At 33.2% G+C, this 21,047-nt stretch overlaps 1 protein-coding gene across 1 annotated transcript in view; it reads left to right on the plus strand.

Moving 5' to 3' along the window:
* The first annotated feature begins 6,481 nt into the window (after window positions 1-6,481).
* klhl5 (kelch-like family member 5) overlaps window positions 6,482-21,047 on the plus strand; it is a 123,363-nt gene continuing 108,797 nt past the window's right edge. The window contains exons 1-2 of the mRNA XM_056460773.1: window positions 6,482-6,614; window positions 13,541-13,670. The gene's annotated coding sequence lies outside the window, so the exon portion shown is untranslated. The remainder of the gene's footprint in view (window positions 6,615-13,540; window positions 13,671-21,047) is intronic.

Genomic DNA, 21,047 nt, shown 5'->3' on the forward strand with positions numbered 1-21,047 from the left:
GTTGCTGTCTAATAAAACACTCAGATCTTTCACAGTGGAAAGTATACTAACTTTGTATCTCTCCAATTGCAGTTTGAGTGTTTCCCCTACCATTATATAAGGGGGGCGCCCCACCCTCCCAACGGCTGTACCCACCTCCCTTAAAGGCACGTTAATTGTATCATCTATATAGCGCCTGATCACAGCTTCTTTTAATAAACAAGCTAAACAGCTGAGTGTAATATCTTATTTACACAACAACATGTCATTTCTGTTCTACGCTTGCGTCACAGCAGCTAAAATATACACAGATGCAGACATCCCAAGTCTCCCGGAAGTTCCGAGAGTCTCCTGCAAATGCATAGAGACTCCTTGGATGAATGCAAACAAATGATAATCTCCTGAAAATCCTGCGTCTCCGGCCTTGTCCTGAAATACATCCTGCAATCCCCCCCGCTCTTCAGGGTGTAAATTATTTCTGTAAAGCTGCTTCTGACCATGACATGTTCACTTCTAAATTTTTATAAGAGACATGTTTAATAAATGTCTTAATAAATGGGCCAGACATTTCTGACTTTCCATACCAAGAGGCTCAGGAATTGTTCTTCCAGAAGCCCATAAAGATACATTGCAGTGACAAAAGCTGCACAGTTTGTGAATAAAATGTTATATGTTAAAGATAAAAAATACATAAATGTTAATTTATATAATAATATAATAATCATGACTCCTTGTGTCAGTGTGAGTCTGAACTGCCACATTGCATCACGCTGCAGCCCCAATCACCCCCCCCCCCCCCCCAGTCCCAAACTGTAAACCTAGGGGAATCACTGGGGTTGAGTTGTGAGATCTGCTGTGTACAGGATTTTGGTTGTGAATATGGGACCCTGATCTCTGTTCTATTGAGTGACTAATGACATTTTAGTAGTTTCAAATAGAATATGGAAATAATATAATGTATAAGACAAAATATATAGAGAAATAAATCTGTAAAATAACAGATCATTTACCGGCAGTTTATTGCAAGGTATTTGTGCTGTAATATACAACACCAACCCAAACAATATATAACTTTAAACTATTAAAAATGTTACCAAATGTCACTTTTAAGGTTAAAAGTTGTTGGAAGAAAGATCAGTGTCCTATTATAAAATTCAAAAGCATAAAAAAATGTGGAAAACATAAAAACATGAATCACAAAATATGGAAAACTACTAATTTATGTTTTTTTTTTTTTAATGTGCAGTCTTGGTTATTAGATCATAATGTTTACATGCACACCAGCACTCTGAAAGCTCACAAAAAATGAGCTTATTGAAAAAAACATTATTTTCCCATTCACATGCATACCAATAACCTGGCATGCAAATAAACAGCACTTACAAGACTTTTTAAAATAAATCAGCTTATTTTCTTGTAGTGACGTCAGTATGTAATAATGTATCTAAATTCAATATTTCATTTTTGTCAGTTGTCTCGTTAAAGAATTAAAGAAGCAGAAGAGGAATTTTGCAGCATCTCAGCGAGAAACTACAGCTCTTATTTTCTTCTCATGATGCAGCATTTCGACTGATTGGGGTCAAGAAAGCATCATAGTTTGCTGTATGAAATGACCCCAATCAGTTCTTCCCACACAGCAAAATCTGCTGGATGCACTTGAATATGCAGTAAGGAGTTGGAGCTGTTACATATTACACACAATCTCTCCAGAGTTGTCATGATAGAAATATTTTTGTGGAATCTGCTCCTTGAAAGACTCCTTGATGAATAATAAGTTCAAAAGAACAACATTTCTTTGAAGTACATTTTGTAACATTACAAATATCTTTATTTTGATCAGTGTACTCCATCAAATAAGATGTCTAAATCTAAAAACTAAATAAATCTAATATAAAGAAGCCGTTTTGTTCTAAAACAAATTAATTAATTACATTTTTCATACTTTCTGTTTGTATCTTAATTAGAGTGACCGTGGCCCAAAATACCTTTATACATATGGATTTTTAAAAAGAAATATAAACTAATTTACATACTTTTTTTTAATTAATGATTTTTTTTTTTGCAATGGTTTAAAAAAGCTGATTCTGGCAATAAAACTGATTCTGATTCTGATTCTGAATAAAATTTCTCATGCTCTCTGCATCTTTATGACTTTTCAGCGACTGCAGTTTTTTTCGCAAGCAAAATAATATATTTTTACTGAATATACAGTATTTTATGTTTCTGAATTAGGCTCTTGTGAACTACCTATATGACAAACTTATAAATAAATAAATGGAAGAATGACAAATCTCCCTCTGCTGATTTTGTAGATTTAAATACATATATTGTTGCTGTTTATAAAAAATAAATAATATTGACCTTGAAAACCATCTGTCTAAGCTGCTCATCTGTGCAAACGCCCACTAGATGGAGACACTACCTTTCACCCATCATCTGTGCAAACCTAGTATGGGTAACTGCAGTCTGGAGCAATAGGCGTGGCAAAAGGTAGGGGCGTGGCAAAAGGTTTTCATTGGTCAAAGGGTTTTTCTCCTAATTAAATGTGTTGGCCAATCAGAAATCGTTAACAATGGCGATGGTAAGACGTGTGGTTGACAGCTGTACACAGATGTGTATTAAGATAGTTTTGTTTTTCGATTAAAACTGATGTTTGCTTTTCTATAGAAAAGTAATGAGTTGGTAGTTTGTTTAGGTGTCCGTTTTGTGACCTCTACACATGATACACTCATCTGCAAACTTCACACAGTTTATCACAAATGTAAGTACCAATTATTTTGTGGTATGCCTTTTAAGATCATTTGTTTGGGCCATATGTGATGACTTGAACAGCGATCCCACATAGAAATCTGACATATGCCAATGTGTAAGCGCAAATAAGCCTACATGTATGACAAACATGTTCATATGGGGATTTTACATCTAAAACATGGCATTTATGCAACATGCATTTCAAAATATAGCAAATATGTTCACTTAGAGAAAAAACTAAAATGTCCATTAAAACACTATGTCCACTAAAACATATTATAAAATATAGGCTATATAGGAACATATGTACACATGTAATTTCAATGGTTGAAAATATAAGTGGCCATTTTTGCAACATTTCACAATGTATGTTGCATATATATATATATATATATATATATATATATATATATATATATATATATATATATATATATATATATATATATATATATATATGTAATTTGCATATTTTTCAAGTATGCATATGGGATGTTACTTTTTTGTTACATTTGAAACTCATTTCAAACATGGTGTACTTGATTTTAATACATGACCTTTTTATCTGTTGATGATGATTCTTGCAGATTAATAAGTTATATTATATATTTGTTTACATGTTTGTTTATATACATTTTTTAACATTGCCCAGGGTATTCTAATGCAGTTTCTCCAATAACTGTAGAGTCTTTGTGCTCATGGTAAGTTTGACAATTTACATGGACAACCGCATTAGTCATTTTAGAACTAAACAACGTCTTTGACTTTCAGAATGCTTTGTACATTGCTCCTGAGGTTGAGTTTGACTATTCTGAGGTGAGTCTTTGTTCAGCACTTTGTTAGCCAGTATAAAAGAAGAATTTTTAACATTGTAGTAATTGTCTTTTTAATTAAAACAGGCTAAATGACATGCATAAGGAGATGGTGGTGTGGGCTCCTGTTTGAAGGCTCAGGGTAAATATTAAGTCTTTTTATACATTTAAAGTGATATCAGTTAGCACTTTGCAGTGATATATTTTTTTTCTCAAAGTCTCCTTACAAACGAAAAAGTCCCAGAAAAGTATAGAGCTTATCTTGGGCATCTGTACTCTCAGCTGAACGCAAATATAGTAGGTTAACAAAAAAAAAAAATAAATATATATATATATATATATATATATATATATATATATATAGAAAAGTTATTTTATTTTACCGGCCACTTTATTAGGTACACCTTACTACATATGTGTCAAAATCAATTCTTGGAGGGCCACAGCTCTGCACAGTTTTGCTCCAACCCTAATCAAACACAACTGATTCAAATAATTATGGTGTTTAAGATCCTTTTGAACTTCAGATTTGCAGATATGTCGTCTGCACATCCATGATGCGAATCTCCCGTTCCACCACATCACAAAGGTATTCTATTGGATTGAGATCTGGCTATATCTGGTTTTATATATATATATATATATATATATATATATATATATATATATATATATATATATATATATATATATATATATATATATATATATATATATATATATATATATATATATATATATATATATATATATATATATATTCAATAGAAATGCAAGTAGTGAGCAATGTTTTACCTATCCTTTTTCAAATATCTACATGTCACTGTGTGTAAGCATGCTTGTTGACTATTATTATTACAAATTTACATTTTTTTTTTTTGTAACTATGTGAGCATTATGTTATTTAAAAGGTCTCAAACAGATTTTTCATTTACAATTACCATTGTAGCAATAATCACTTTTTAAACTCAATTTAGCCGCTAGATCAGTGGTGCTCAACCCTGTTCCTGAAGATCAATCTTCCTGCAGGTTTCAGTTGCAACCCATATCAAACACACCTGCCTGTAATTAACAAGTGCTGTTCAGGTCCTAATTAATTGGTTCAGGTGTGTTTGATCAGGGTTGGAGCTGAACTTTGCAGGAAGGTCGATCTCCAGGAACAGGTTTGAGCACCACTGCGCTAGATGGAAGCACAAGACCACTTATTGCTTATTGTGGATTGCTGCACTTGTAGGCTTGTTTTTCATTCTTAATTTAAAGTCACTGAAAGTAAAGATCTTTCTGAATTGCATCTTGACATGGTACAATCTCATTACATTTAAAACCAAATTTAGTCCAAGCTTACAACTTAATTTACACATTTTATTTTACATGCCAGTAGTTATAACAGCATGCTTATGTTTTAGTCTCATCTTTAAATTATGAGACCTAAATAGCATAAGTGTCATAAAGGCTCTTAAATGCTTAACATCTGCCAATCAGCTTGTATTTGTAATTATCGAAAAAAATATACATGTATATGTGTGTGTATGTGTATATACATGCACTTTTTATTTTTACAAAATATGTATACATGCATGCATGCATCATACACTTCATCTTTTTTTCCTTCCTCAGCCATGAATCCAAGAAGTCTTTATGACGTATGTTTAAATTTATTTTTAGAATTTATTTCATAGGTTTTTTTTTTTTTACTTTTCACTTTTACATGTCATTTATTATTTTGTGTGTGTCTTTTGTCTTTAATTCAGTTACCATCAGAAACATCTAAAAGGTTCTTTTAGATGTTTATGATGAATGGAGCCTTCCTCACACGGTCACTTGGCCAAATATAGAGTGGAGTTCAAGCTCTCCAGATCCTGTGGTTGGCTCTACAAAATCACCATTGGATACTGTGGTGATGAGAGGAAAGGAATGTACAGAGCATTCTATTCAGACAAGAGTTTGATGGCATCTGCTCTGTACACTGCTACTACGAGATGAATGGATGGATTTGTACTTGATGGATGGTATTTGTGGTGAACTGATGGATGCATGGAAGTTTTATTTGTTTTTGATAATTAAACTGGATTGTTTAATGAACTTGTCAGTTTTCTGAATTAATATCACTTAACATAAGGTTACTAATAAGTTATCTTTATTATAAATCTGTGATATTTGAACTATATTTACCAGACAAAAAATTGATTTGTCAAAATCTTAATTTAAATTATTTTAGGCAATAATTTTAATGACACTGATAAACAACTAAATAAAATAGTACTGAATAAAACACTTTTCCAAGTAGTGTATTTTATAAATAGCCAGTAAAAGGAACAAACATATATAATTTGTCTAAAGCAATAAAGCATTCGTATCCATTAGATTGCTAATTTACCCCTTACTTTACTGAAACTTGTGATTAAGTTTAATTCATTCTTTATTCTAAACACCAGTAGCATAAAGTAGAATGATCCACCTTTAAGCTAGACCAGCAGCTTATTTAATACGTTAATCTAATAGGCCAATGCATTTAACCGGAATGAAAACATTTGACCAATGAAAAACCTTCTGTCACGCCCCTGCCTTTCGCCACGCCCATTTCTCCAGACGTGCAAACACCCACTAGATGGAGACACTACCTTTCACCCCTCAAAAGTGTAGTAAGTGCAAGAATATTGATAATTGGTGTCTATATAATAATGAACAGTGATGACTTTCTGAGAGCCTCGCTATGTTAAAAAGCATATCGTCTTGGTCTTGTCACACAATAACATACAGGTTTAATAGTGACTTGCATGTATTCAAAATGACAACAAAACAAAACTAAAGCAACTTCCCTTTAGTTAATGTCATGTGACAGGATAATACACGATTTAAACAGGGAGTTCAGATGTTTTATCATATTTTAAGATTGATAAAAACTATTTTGAAAAGCTCAAGGCTTGAGAGCTCTACACTGACTCCACGCCTTTCTACTGAAAAGTGAATCACGCGATTATAATCAGAGTTTAAAGAGCTCGCCTCTGTTCAACGACTAAATGTGCAATTTCCACCCGAAATAAGCGATAACAGCAGCGGTTAACCCGTCAGGTAAGAGAGCTCATTTGACGCGCTGTGATGTGCGGTTATTTTGGCAGACGGCTGAAGCCCTGTGGTGATATGTGCTGCTCGCGGACAGTTATGCAGTAAAAGGGAAATGAATCAGCCCATAAACGCGGACCCATTTGCAGGAAAGCACGGGGTTCACCGGCCTGCGTGCTGATAGTTTTGATAGGAAAAAAGGCAAGTTTTCCTGAATTAAAAGTTGTGCTATGTGCGTGATAGTTATTTCCTGGTTGAGCTCTTCTGAAGTGCACACTGCACAGAGCTGGATTTGGGATGTTGATGTAGCAAAAGGAAACGACGTGGTTTGCTTTGGTGATGAATGTGGGTTATTGGTAAATATGTTGTTAGATTTAATGTAAATTACAAGTACTACTTAGGTCTATCTGGCGAACATGGTATTATAATTCCCGAGCGCAACTACTAACGTTACACACATGAAACGCCAAGAGCTTGAATCTTGTTTAAACTACTTTTGAATGTAACTGAAATGTTTATTAAAAAAAAAAAAAAAAGTTTAATATGTTTTTTTGTCATCTAAATCCATACAAGACTAGGCAAATCTTGTGTTATTCTGTTTAAGCTCTGGAGTTCTTGGAAATATTCCATTGTTACATGTTGTAGAGATGATTAAGGGGCACAACATGTTGGGTATTTATTCATAAGAACTGCATTCAATCACTGTTTAGATGTTGCAGTTTAGGTGGATTGATTCAAGCAGGAGAGAAGTGCATACTGCCACAAAAGCACAGGTTTCCAGACAGAGCCTTTTTCTTGTTATTTTAATTAGTGTTTGACTCTGTCCAGTGATTGAAAGTAAAACTAAATTGCAGGAAAAAAGTGAGTGGAGATATGCAGCATGCCCTTGTTTTTATTCGGTTGATTTATTTTCCCAGCTTTTTAAGCAGTGATGTTTCTGCTCTTCCTTTCTATGTTGAATACTTATCAGAAAAATAGTTTATGCATGATTGCATGGTGACGAAGTCTTTTGTTCATTTCTATTTGTGGAATTTTGTAGTGTTTATTAGCGTAATCAATTATTATTATTATTATTATTATTATTATTATTATTAATTTCCACATCAAATAAAATAATGTGCTCTCATTATTCTTATCAAAACAATGTGAAACAATGTTTTTCACCCTCTGAGCAAATCCAGCATTATGGATGTGACATTTGCAGTAGAACCTCAAAACATAAATTCACGTAGAAAGTGTACAGTATGTTAACATTACATTGAAATATGTTTATATTTTCCAAAACAACTAACCACAGAGTTATGGGATCAGAAAAGAGTTAATTCGTAAACATTTTTTATATTTTAATGAGGAAAATAAACATGTGTTATGGATGTGACCAAAAAAGTTTACGGTCTACAACATACTTTGTAGAAATTTTGTGAATTAAACTGCACAACCCAAAATAAACAATTCTAATCAAAATGATATGAGTTGGCTGTATATAGAACAAAATACATTGATTTGATTTTATTATACCCGTTTGCATTTATAGGGAAAAAGCTTCGTTATGGATGTGACATCTCTCCGTTATGAATGTGACAAATGTGAAATTGCCACTTGGGTGACTTTGGCCAATCAAATATAGTTGTTTGAAAACGTTAACAGATACATTTTTGAGTATTTTTACAGTACTTTAATACATAAGCCTTCACAAAAACTTAGAGTATGCTATATTGGTGGAAACGTATTTTTTATCATGGTAAGGTTGACATTTGCATGGATTTGCTCTGCAGCCTAATACCAAGGAGCCACAACATTTAGCAAACAACAACCTAATGATGAATACAATTCCCACACTCTGTTTTATGTCTTGTTTAATAGCATATTTTACTTTTAGTCCTTTTTGTGTGCATATGGGTTTGTTTGATGTCAGAGTTTGTTTGGGTAATGTGAACACTGTCTACTGTACTGAAATCAGGCGTGCATCTGTAAACCGTACCCAAGTCTGCCTGAAAGAGGAGATCTGGTGTACAGTTCACGGAACTCTGGTTAGGTTCACTAATAAAATGAACTTAGTCAGACCAAATTGTGGAAGTGAGCCACTATATGAATCTGTCAAAGTTTGCTTACTCACTTTTTTGACACGCATAACTGATTCGCTGCAAGCTATCTATATATAATTTATATATTATATCTAATTTCTGCTCAACGTCAGCAGAAAATGACTCTTGTCTCATTTATTTGAACTTTTTTGTAAATAAAATAGATGCATGTGCCCCTCAGTGGTAGAAAATGAACCAAGTTTGAATAGAACCAAACCAAATTTTGGTTCAGAACAAATAAGACAATTATACATTGAGTCCTGGTCTACAGAGCTTTTTAACACTAAATTAAGGATATGTTTACACATTAAATTCTGATTTATTGCGCAGATTTGATATTCACACTATGGGTATTCGCACTATTTTTCCTAAAAGTGGTCAGTATAAAATTCCAGCGTGATCTTATTACAGTCCTGAACTGATACACGTGCCCTAAAAAACAATAACATGGAGCATGCTGCGATCATACAGAAGTAATCACAGAAGCTGCTGAAGTCAGCACCAGTTTGTTTATAAGGTGATGACCTGTAGAAGTCAGCAAATGTATGCATTTGCAGTGAGAACGAAGATGTGGGTGAGGAGAAAGAGGAATCTTTTTAAATATTAATGGTATGACCCTGTAAGATTAGCTTAGAGCTGTCACTGTAATAAGTTCAATATGAGTTCACTGTCCTGCTACCAGTATGTAAAGTCAGTGCAGAAATTCAACAAAAGCAGATCTAGATTAATGTAAAATTCACAGAAAATCTATTTTGACTCTTCAGAGGTCACACTGCGAAACATCTGATCTTTGATTTAGGGCCCTTTTATCCCCCTAAAGGACATCAATGCAAGTTGTGTGAGGTTCTGCCCTTTAAATAGTGGGAAAATAGTCTGCATTGATATGTATCTTAAAAATAGGTATGGTAATTATAAAAATAATAAGTGAATTTATACATTTCACCAGCTCTAAAATGCTTCATACTATCATGAATGCATAATTGCACCAAGCAGGTTATGCAGGAAAATATTCAGTCAGCGGCCTGAGTCTGGCAGACACCGCAAAATTCAGAGTCTTTTCTTGTAAAAATCGGTGCTTTTATCTGCATATATAGCCTGAAGGTAAGGTCAAATTAGATATCATAGTAATTATTTTAACAAAACTTTCATGTGTTTTAAAAAAAATGGTCGTCTTTGAGAAATGCATTGCTTGAAATAGCCCATCAAAAATTACAGATGGTCAGACTTCACTCATTATCCCCCAAAACACTGCAAACTTAAATATTATTAATGAATGAGATGTCGTTGAATTATGAATTTGGTGCACTGAGGCATATGTATTACACAACGAACTGAACAAAATATGTGGGGTATAAAGTCCATCGAGGCAGTTGTTTTCACAGAATAAAGCCAGTCGTAGGGATGAGCTATGTTGCGAAAAAAAAGTATCACAATATAATGTTTTACATCATTCGATATTGATAAGATTTTTTATCAATACAATTAGGAACAGTGGCACCCCCAGAAAATTTTCTTAGGGGTGGCCAGAAGAGGCCGCACCAAATCTTGGGGTGGCACACACAAAAAAAATTATGAATTCAGTGTAATGTTATATTTTTGTTTCTGGTCAATTAAATTATGTGGTTTTATTTCATTTAATTAATTACTCTTGAAATATTGCAATTTATTTCTTAAAAATCAATATTTAGTTTAAAATTCAATTCAATTCAATTCACCTTTATTTGTATAGCGCTTATACAATGTAGATTGTGTCAAAGCAGCTTCACATAAAAAAGGTTACAGTAAATAGGAACAGTATAGTTCAGTTTGTAGTGTTTAAGTTCAGTTCAGTTGAGCTCAGTTCAGTGTGGTTTAATAATCACTATTGAGAGTCCAAATATTGAAGGGCAAATCCAACGATGCGCAGCTCTACAGATCCCGAACCATGCAAGCCAGTGGCGACTTTTCATATATATAAATAACTTTGCAGTTATTCTTGACATACTTTTATTGTACAGCATACGGTATATGCCATGTCTAAAATTAATGAAGATTAATGAATTAAAACAAACAAATTAACAAAAGGCATTGCTATACACACACACACACTCACTATACAGACTCTAATAACATAATTTATCCATATTCCTTTTTGAGCCACAATATTATTAATACAGCTTCTTCTATTAATGTACCTTAAGGTAAATATTAATTTGCCATTGCTGTCTATTGAAGGTGTGTGCATGCTGTTAACGACGATCGGGGAGGGGGAAGGGCTGTGAATCCGTCAGTGGCACCAATTAATCCACAATAATTTAGTGGCTGCTATTTATTTATTTATTTAAATATAGTGAATTTAAGCAGGTACATTTGAATGAATAATATCAGCGGCGACGCGTTGGCGCAGTGGGTAACACGTTCACCTCACAGCAAGAAGGTCGCTGGTTCGAGCCTTGGCTGGGAATTATGATAACAAATTATGATAATCAAATCTGAGCTTTCAAGTAAAAACTCTAACCATCATTAACTATCATCATCGCTTGCGGCATTTGGAAAAGTTCAGATGTTTTTTAACTAGGTGTGGCTGGAAAATGCACGCAGTGATTGCACAACATGTGCGTGTCGTGAAAGTCGTGTGCGTCAATTGGAAATGACAAACACTCTCAGCATATTGGCATTGCTTCCAAGGCGCACACTCAGCAGCCACATTTTAATAAAACTATAGCTTTCATACTGAAACTACACACTGAATCTTTTTTTATGATTTTGACAATGGTGTTTGGTCAATAAATATCGATAGTGATTTTATCAACCAGCCCTAGCCAGAGAAGAAGAAAAGAGCTGTTGTTTAAGCCTGAAGAACTTTATTCTGCAAAAAAATAAACAACAACAAAAAAACTGAATGTACTTTATTATACTTATTATGCATGTGGCTACTTGCCACAAAATGTAAAAATTAAATACAAAACATTGTTCTGAATCATTGTAGTATACTAATTCTTTCATTAAATGCAAAACTGACAGAAACAAACCTGGCTAAATGGAGCATACACTAACCTATATATTATTCAGTCACAACTAGGCATGGAATGATAACCATTTTCAAGGTATACCGCGGTTCGCAAAAGTCAAGGTTTTAAAACCGTCAAAATGTTCTGCTATACCGTGTGTAAGATTTTGTATTTACGTTTTGTTTTTGTTTTAGTTAAAAATCTGTGTTTTTGAAACAAATGAAGACAGCAGAAGTCAATGATTCATTTGAATTATTTAGCCTGACATGTTTACCTTTCCAAAATATTTTAAATGTTTCTCAAAATAAAATATATTGTGTTCAGTAGGAAAAAAGTTTTAGTTTTTTACCCAGATATTTAAAAAGAACATGTTTTAGAGCAGTAATCACAATACTGTGAAATTGTGAAATTTTTAGCCAAAGCTATCATACCGTCAGAATCTTATACCAATCAGACCAATCGAATCAAGTATTACAGGGAGACGTAATAATGAAAAGAGAAATTATTAGGAGGTTGAAAAATGCCTTAATTTACACTAAAAAAAGTAACCAAGCTGTAAATGTGGTAGAAACAAAATTAATTTCAAAAATTTAAGTACTTTTATTTTTTAATGTTTAAGTTTTTAAGTACTAAATGACCTTGATTACAATCGAAAGAATGTATTGATGAGAAAGTCACATGATGACAATACTTATCACAAACAGCTTTTCCATAAGCAGAGAAACATACTAATAAAAAAATTGCTTGGTGGTACTAAACGCCATCATGATAACAAACATGAAGCTAAAGTAATGCAATAAATATTATTGATCAACCGCATCACTCTCTTCAGATACGTCACCCCCCCCCCCCCCAATACCACCACCACTCTTCAGATACGTCACACAACCCCCCTCCCCCCGCTATTCAGATATTTTCCACACAACCCCCCTCCCCCATTCTTCAGATATGTTGTGCATCCGCCCCCTCAAACGCCACCCAAATAAACTCTGTGTTCCCTGGAAATAAGTTTTCCCAATTTGGGACGTCTGACATTGGATGTAGAAAACATTCTGTGACACCAGCAAACTAAGAAAAGATCTTCATCAGTTTAACAGCACACATGCTGCAAATCCTCACAAAGCAACACATTTTTAAAAATGCGCGGCATTTTCTCACAACACAATCAAACTAATAAAACACGCTGCATATTTTCACAACGCAAACAATTTACGAAAACGCTGCATTTTCTCACTACACTTTCAAATAGCATGGAACACAATGGAAAGATGAATGACAGACCCAGCTATTTAGGTTTTGGTTATTTAGGCTACTAAAATACAAACGACAGGTTAGGTTAGGTGGTTGTTTTAGGGTGTTTGGGTTATTTTAAAAGATGTTAAAATAAACAAACAAAAAACTCACCTTTCAAAGATCACCTACAACTTCTCACATACTGTTTTTCGAATTCTATGAATTCAGACATACTAATCGGCTCATATACTGTTTTTAGCATACTATATAGTATGGAAATATGCGATTTTGGACACAATAGAATTAGTATGTCCCAAATCGTAGCATGTTGAAAAGAGTATGCCAATGGTTCCCGGATAGTTTACTGTTTCTGGTAAAAAATTTAAGTGTAGAACCATCCATACTCTAACCACTGATATTGCCCACAGTACATTGCGCGTTGGATGTGAATTCGATTAGAACTACAAACGTGGGTGAAAAGTGTAAATAAAAATACAAACATGATGGACGCACGAGACCAACGTCATGTAGAGAGGCTTCGTTAAAGATGTTTGTATGACTGTTCATTAATATCTAGCCCACTGGAAAATATTTCAATCGTGTTTTCTGTGTCTTATTTCATCTGCAGCAACAATACTGAACTTGTATGAAGACGTGCTTGGACATCGATGTCTGAATGCAGAATTATCCAAAGACCTGAGAAGATTTCTCTGCATAAAAGACTGAATGAAAGATTAACCTGCTGCTGCTCCAATAAGGTAGGAAATTTTGATGTGTGGATGATTGACAGGGCTCATAACTAAGCAACATAACGATCTGTTGACGAGTAAGAAGTATGTCCCAAAGCTTGCATACTCTTCTGTTACACACTCAACAGTATTTATTTTTCCCTTCACTAAAAAATACTTTTAGGGCGTAGGATAAATATGCGAATTGGGACGCAGACATTGTCACTGCATAGCGGCGTCTGTCATGTTTCTGGGTTCCCTTGAAAAATTAGCATTGTGTTCCATTGTTTTTGCAAGAATTGTGAGAATGCAGCAAATTTTCATAAACTGTTTACGCTGTGAGAAAATGCTGTTTTTTTATGTTTTTACGTTGTGAGGATTTGCTGTTAACATGCTGTCAAACAGACATGAACATTTCTCAATTTGCTTGTGTTTTTTGCAATTGCTCTTGTTTTCTTAAATTGTAGCACATTAAGCTCTCAGCCACTGTAGAAAGCACTCTAATGTACATACAGTAATGGACAATTTTTTTTTAAATAGTACCAAAGTAATGTCAACAAAAAAGCACAAAAAGTGAAGTGACAAGTCAATTTACAGTGTTTTACCATATACAACAAGGAAACATACTATTTACCAGGTTGCAGATTTTTACTGTAGCATTTTTACAGTTTACAACAACCATTTTCTGCTGCAGAAACAAGATTGAAGAACCATTTTTCACAGATATCCTTGTAATATTAATGTCACATTAAAATACCAAGCCTTTCCTTATCTCCTTGACAGATAGAAAATAGACCATGACAGAAAATCTAAAGCTTATTCAGCCAAACTGACAGATTATTTATAGTATTAATATAACATTCTGTTCTATTGATATTCTCTGATCTCAACCATGTGGCAGCGGTTTGCAAAGAGGCTCTTTTCTGCTCCGGCAGGAAAATTGTAGACAATGTGAGGTCCACGCAGACCAGAATTTATAAAAGAATTTTGACTATTCCACACAAAGCCCAGACCTGGAGCTCACCGAACACCTTTGGGATGAATTGGAATGCAGATTGTGAGCCAAGGCACATCACCCAACATCAGTGCCTGACTTCTCTAGTGCTCTTGTGTGTGAATGGGAGAAAATCCCTGCTGTCTTGTTCAACGTTGTGGAAAGCCTTCCCAGAAGAGTGGAAGCTTTTGCAAGAAAAGGAAAAGGAAGAATTTTTCTGTCAATGCCAGCGGTTAAGAAACTAAATGTCAAACACATGGACACAGTTTTTGGATGTCCATGCACTTTTAGCCATAGGGTATGTTGATTAATCTAATCAATGTGTATTTAAAGAGCTGTTCTTTTATCCGCCCTCTGAGCTCCTTGGGATTTGTTGATTTCTCACTGTGTCTTTCTGTGAAAAGAGACATTAATAAGTCATATCAGATGAATTATGGATTGAAGTGAGTTCAGCCTTGGAAGTTCTATATAAAGGATGGTCTGCTGAGTTATTACATCATTGTAAAAATGCGTTTGTAAAAACACACGGCAACAAACACACAGATTCAAACTGGGACATGAATAAAAAAATGTAGCCTATTAGTGTATTAATATCAAATAAAGAATTCAGAAGTGTTTGATCGCTCACAATGCAGTTTTAACTTTCTTCATATTTTGAACTGAATTTGATTTTGTCCTAATTTCTTCCTAAAATATAGACTAATGTTCAAAGGTTTGTTGAATGTTTGTGAAATATTGTGAAATATTATCATTTAAATAAGCTATTAGATTTAATACATTTTAAATTGCAATTTATTCCTGTGCAGGCAATTCCGAATTTTCAGCAGCCATTGCTCTAGTCATTAATAATCCTACTTCTAATAATAATAATAATAATAATAATAATACGGTGGCGCAGTGGGTAGCACGTTCGCCTCACAGCAAGAAGGTCGCTGGTTCGGGCCTCGGCTGGGTCAGTTGGCGTTTCTGTGTGGAGTTTGCATGTTGTCCCCGTGTTTGCGTGGGTTTCCTCCGAGTGCTCCGGTTTCCCCCACAAGTCCAAAGATGTGCAGTACAGGTGAATTGGTTAAGCTAAATTGTCCGTAGTGTATGTGAATGAGTGTGAATGTGTAAAACATATGCTGGAGAGGTTGGCGGTTCATTCGACCTCAGATTGGAGGAAGAGGAATGAATCAATGAATGAATGAATAATTCATAATTATAATAATTATAAATGTTATAAACAGTGTTTTGTACAATGAACGCGAGTTACGTAATAAAATTACTTTTCTAAGTAACAAATAAAGTAACGCTTTACATTAAAAAAATTATTAATAGTATTTGAGTTACATTAAAAAAAGTAATGTGAGTAACTTTTTTGTTTAGTTAATTAGCTTTTAAAAAATTGCTGAATTAAAATGTACAGTCATGTTGAATCCTGTGCACAATGAGAGAATGCAGGAACAGACAGAAACACAGATAACTGAGCCTTACATTTTTGCGATGGAAATATTTTGATTATTTCGAATGCTCCGAAGAAAAGGAAAAGAAGATTATTTGAATGAACAGTGATTTTACTTTTTAATAAGACAAAAAGTACAAAAGTAGCAAACGCATTGCTTTAAACTTTCATTAATCTGTAAATATGCCATGTATAGCTCTGGGGTCAGTTCTTCGAAGATAACATTATTCTACATACATTTTTTAATGTGTTTTTTTTAAATGGCAAATGAAGTTTATACAGTGTGTTGCTAACTCCTCTATTAAAAAGAAGAAGAAATAAAACCCTGTGCAATTTCTGAAAGAGACCAAGCTTCAGCCAGGCCAGAAAAAGTAACTCAAAAATAAAGTAACGCGTTACTTACCATAAAAAGTAACTAAGTAATGCAACTAGTGGGAGTAACTGAATATTGTAATGCATTACTTTCTAAAGAAACTTTCCCCAACGCTGGTTATAATTGTTTGAAATGTTAAAAAAGAATATGTATATAGCTAAATAAAAGTATTAATTCAATTATTTTTTTACTTTTAGATTTTATTAAAAAATTTTAAAGACATGACTTGTACATGTTTTAGTGCACTGCAGTTAACATGCAGTTACTTATATTTTTATTTGTCATGTTTCTAGTCCAAATATCTAAATATTCTTAAATCAAAAAGCATTTTATAGACAAGCAAAAAATATTGCCTTGTTTTAAGAAATAATATACCAAAATTAAGTGAGTTTTTCCTTAAAACAACCAAAATATGCTGCCAAGAAATTATTTAGCTTATTTTGATGGAAAACTTACTTAATTTTCACATATTATTTCTTAAAACAACATATAATTTTTTGCTTGTGTTTTTTTATTATGTTTTTTAATGGTAAATGAAGGTTATAAGGTGTGTTGTTAACTACTCTATTTAAAAAAAGAAGAAGAAATGAAACCCTGTGCAGGTTCTGAAAGAGATCAAGCCTCAGCCAGGTCAGAAAAAAAATGTTTAATTAAAAAAATAATAATTTTAAACTAATAAATTTTATTTATTTTTATTTTAAAGACATGACTTGTACATCGTTTTAGTGCACTGCCAAAAATGCAGCTACTTTTTTTGTCATATTTCTAGTGCAAATATCTAAATATTCTTAAATCAAGAAGCATTTTCTAGACAAGCAAAAACTATTGCCTCGTTTTAAGTTTTTCTTTAAAACAATCAAAATATGCTGCCAAGAAGATTATTTTTCTTGTTTTGAGTAAAACACTTACTTAATTTTGACATATTATTTCTTAAACAAGATAATATTTTTTGCTTGTCCAGAAAATGTTTCTTGATTTAAGAATATTTTGATATTTGCACTAGAAACATGACAAAATATCTAAGTAAGAAAATAATTTTTTGCAGTGTGTTGCTTTTAATCACTTTAATGAATTATTGCTAAATAAAAGCATGAATGAATTCCAATAAAAAGACACATACACACACAAATACACTTTTGAAGAGTGATGCTTTTCTTAACCTCTCAGACGTAGCACTTAAAGTGATGTGTAACTGCATGCATAAGCTTTCTGGCATTACAAGGAAAGATGTATTTTAGCCACGGAAAAGATGAAACTCCAGGCCAATGTGTCAGAGTAATCTCATAACTCAAACTAGCAGCCCTGCTCTACTAGTTTCTTGCTGTTCCATTCCCCCAGTACGCCTGCTGTTAACACTGGACAGATGTGCAGCCATTATGGCTCATGTTTTCCTCCAAGACAGCTCATGACTAATCTGTCCCAGCGGGCTCTGCTCTGCACCATGTTACATACAAAACGATACCTAATATATTCGTCATTGTTCGCCTCAAACTGCCCATTTCAGCCCTTGCTGTACACAAGTTTATAGTTTTAGTGTTTGCACATTCATACTACTACATACTGACTTAATTTCTGACTTAAATTTTAAATTGACTGAACAGATTTCCAGTTCTCAGTATGTGTTGTGTCAGGCTGTATGTCGAAAACAAGTATTAAGTGTTTTTGCACGAAATGAACAGGGAGACATTAATTAGTCTTCAATGTTGTGCTGTAATGTCTGTTTTACAGAGATTTTATGCACAAATTTGAAAGGTAATCATTGTGGTGAACAGTTGATGCTGTGGTTAGGCTGAGGATCTACAATGTTGAGTTGATATGATAGTTTTCCAAGGAGCACAATTTCAAAGTATAACCACAATAGAGTAAAAAATGATCACTTGCATGTGATTTTAAGACCTGTGATTGTGTGATCATTTAAGCAGAGTTTAAAGCATTCAGGCACAATAAGTTTTAGAGTCTGTAACTTTAATAAAGGTTATATTTATAGAGTTATTAATATGATGAATAATAGAGTGCTATTTTACATTTTATTATTCAATTTCTGTAGCTGAATACTATTAAGACTCCCGAGAAAATTGTAATTGTAGCACTTTTTTCACTTGTATCTTTGATCCATTGTATTTATCAAAGCTTTAGTTTAAATTCTGTATTAAATGTATTAAATTAGTTTAATACATTTTATACAAATGATTCAACCGTCTCCAGAATCATCCCAATCAAACTAAATGTAATGAATTATTTCCAAATAGAGCTATAAAAGTCATTTATATTGCAATACATATTGCAGAAAAACAAAATATCGCAATGTCATATTTTTCCAATAGCTTGCAGCCCTATAAAAAAATAATAATTGATTTTTTGATGACTATTATATTTAATTATATATTAAAATTGATTTTATTGTTACGTTTTGTTCCACATTTAAGATGATAAATTCACAAGAGGGTGCTACATTTTTGTGAATCTGATATGAATTACTTATGCTTCATTTCCACTGAGTTGTTCAGTACGGTTTGGTACGGGTCACCTTTATCAGGCTTGTGTCTCCACTGCCAAATGGGACCAATGGTACCCTTTTGGTAGGCATGGTGTTCAACAGAAAGCTGCAGTCGACGTCATTCTCGCTTGAAGATCACATATCATATGAGAAGCACATCTTACTAAACAAATGCTTTATATACATAAATACTCGTGTATAAACAAATGTTAATTACTAACCTTTCTATGAACAGGATTTAATTATCCTGTTTATTATCCAATCTCTGAAATGTTTGAAATCTCTGAATTACAAATAAAAAAACCCCCCAAAACATACATACAGGCCTTATTTGGGTTCATAAATGATACTGAACAAATACAAACCTCCTATATTTATTCTTCACCAGCACATGTAATGTTAACATCTTGTTAAAAAGTACATTTTTAACACATCGTTGCGAGTTCATAAGGCTTTAACGTTGCTAAAAGAAGTTTTTTTTTGCACTTCACTCTCGTGTTTGTCTGTTTCTGAAAGGATGTCAGAAGCACTTCAGTAATCATGCACGCGTTAATATAATAAGCTCAAGTTTGTTTTTTCAAATATAGAAGCGCGGCGAGCACACGCAAGCTCTCTGCAGAAAGGGAAACCACTTGTGCTTTTAGACGGCCTCGTAAACAACAACAGTACACACAGCAGATTCTGCTCTTCTTCTTGTCTTTGTGGCTGTTCATCAAGACGATGACAAGTTTTGTTTGAGCTGGGGTCGACCATGGCTCATTATTATATGTATATATTCTTACTATGGCTGCAACAAATGATTGTTTAAATAATCGATTAATCTGTCGATTATTTCTTCGAATAACCGATGAATCTGATATAATATATAATCAGATATAATTGTGATTAAAAAAAAAATCTTTTTTTTTTATAGGGCTGCAAGCTATTGGAAAAATATGACATTGCGATATTTAGTTTTTTTGCAATATGTATTGCGATATAAATGACTTTAATAGCTCTTTTTGGAAATAATTCATTAATTTAGTTTGATTGGGATAATTCTGGAGGGGGTTGAATCATGTGCATAAAATGTATTATACTTATTTCAAGCTTTGATAAATACAATGGATCAAAGATACAAGTGAAAAAACAGTGCTTTACAATTTTCTCTAGATTCTTAATAGTTTTCAACCCTTTATTCAAAAAAGCCCATCCCTGAGCTGTTATAATAATAATAATAATAATAATAATAATAATAATAATAATAAAAAACTAAGTAGTTTTGTCCTGTTTTCAATCCAAAGATCTAAAAAAAAAATATCCTAAATCAAGATACATACTCGACACATGAAATAGCATAAGAAATTATGTCTTGTTTTTCTGAAAAAACCCCAGTGATTATTGTGATTATTTGCTTAAAACAAGCTAAATTATTTGCCAATGGGGTAAGAAAAATAATCTTAATAAGATATAATCTCAAACAGAAGTTCACTTAAGCATCACTTCAATTTTTTCATGCCATTTTTCTTGTCTAGTATTGATTTAAGATTTTTATAGATATTTGGCCTGGAAACGAGACAAAAGGACTAAGTAAGAAAAGCTTTTTTTGCAGTGTAGCTATACATGATTACAGATGGAAAAATGAATGATCCAAAAAAGTGAGTGAATAAAAACGTGTCTTTAGTCTTGCAATGCAAAGTAACTATATACTCAATAGCGCTGTATGACTGATGTATCCCTGTTATTTGTTTTTCCTGTTTTATTTCAGCATATTCACACACTTGCTCATCATGTCATCAACTACCTGATATTCCAATTCACATAAACGTGTGAGTGATCGTGATCTATAACATGAGATGGGCGTCGCCTTGTTTACTTGCAGCCATGAGTGGGATTCAGCATGTAAATTCATTCAAGTTACTCCCCAAATACATGCAAGTAGGTGGCTGGTGAACTTAGAAAAGAATAGATTCAACTTTATAGTTACTTTCAATGTGTGTATCTGATATGAATAAAACACATCGGCAAATTATATTTGAATGGATTGTTAGACTTTCTTTGTGTGTTTTACAAACTCTAAATGTATTGTTTTACTAGTACTTGTGTGTATTTCCATGTCTAAA

This window comes from Danio aesculapii, chromosome 1 (assembly GCF_903798145.1).
Source record: "Danio aesculapii chromosome 1, fDanAes4.1, whole genome shotgun sequence".
NCBI classification, from domain to species: domain Eukaryota; kingdom Metazoa; phylum Chordata; class Actinopteri; order Cypriniformes; family Danionidae; genus Danio; species Danio aesculapii.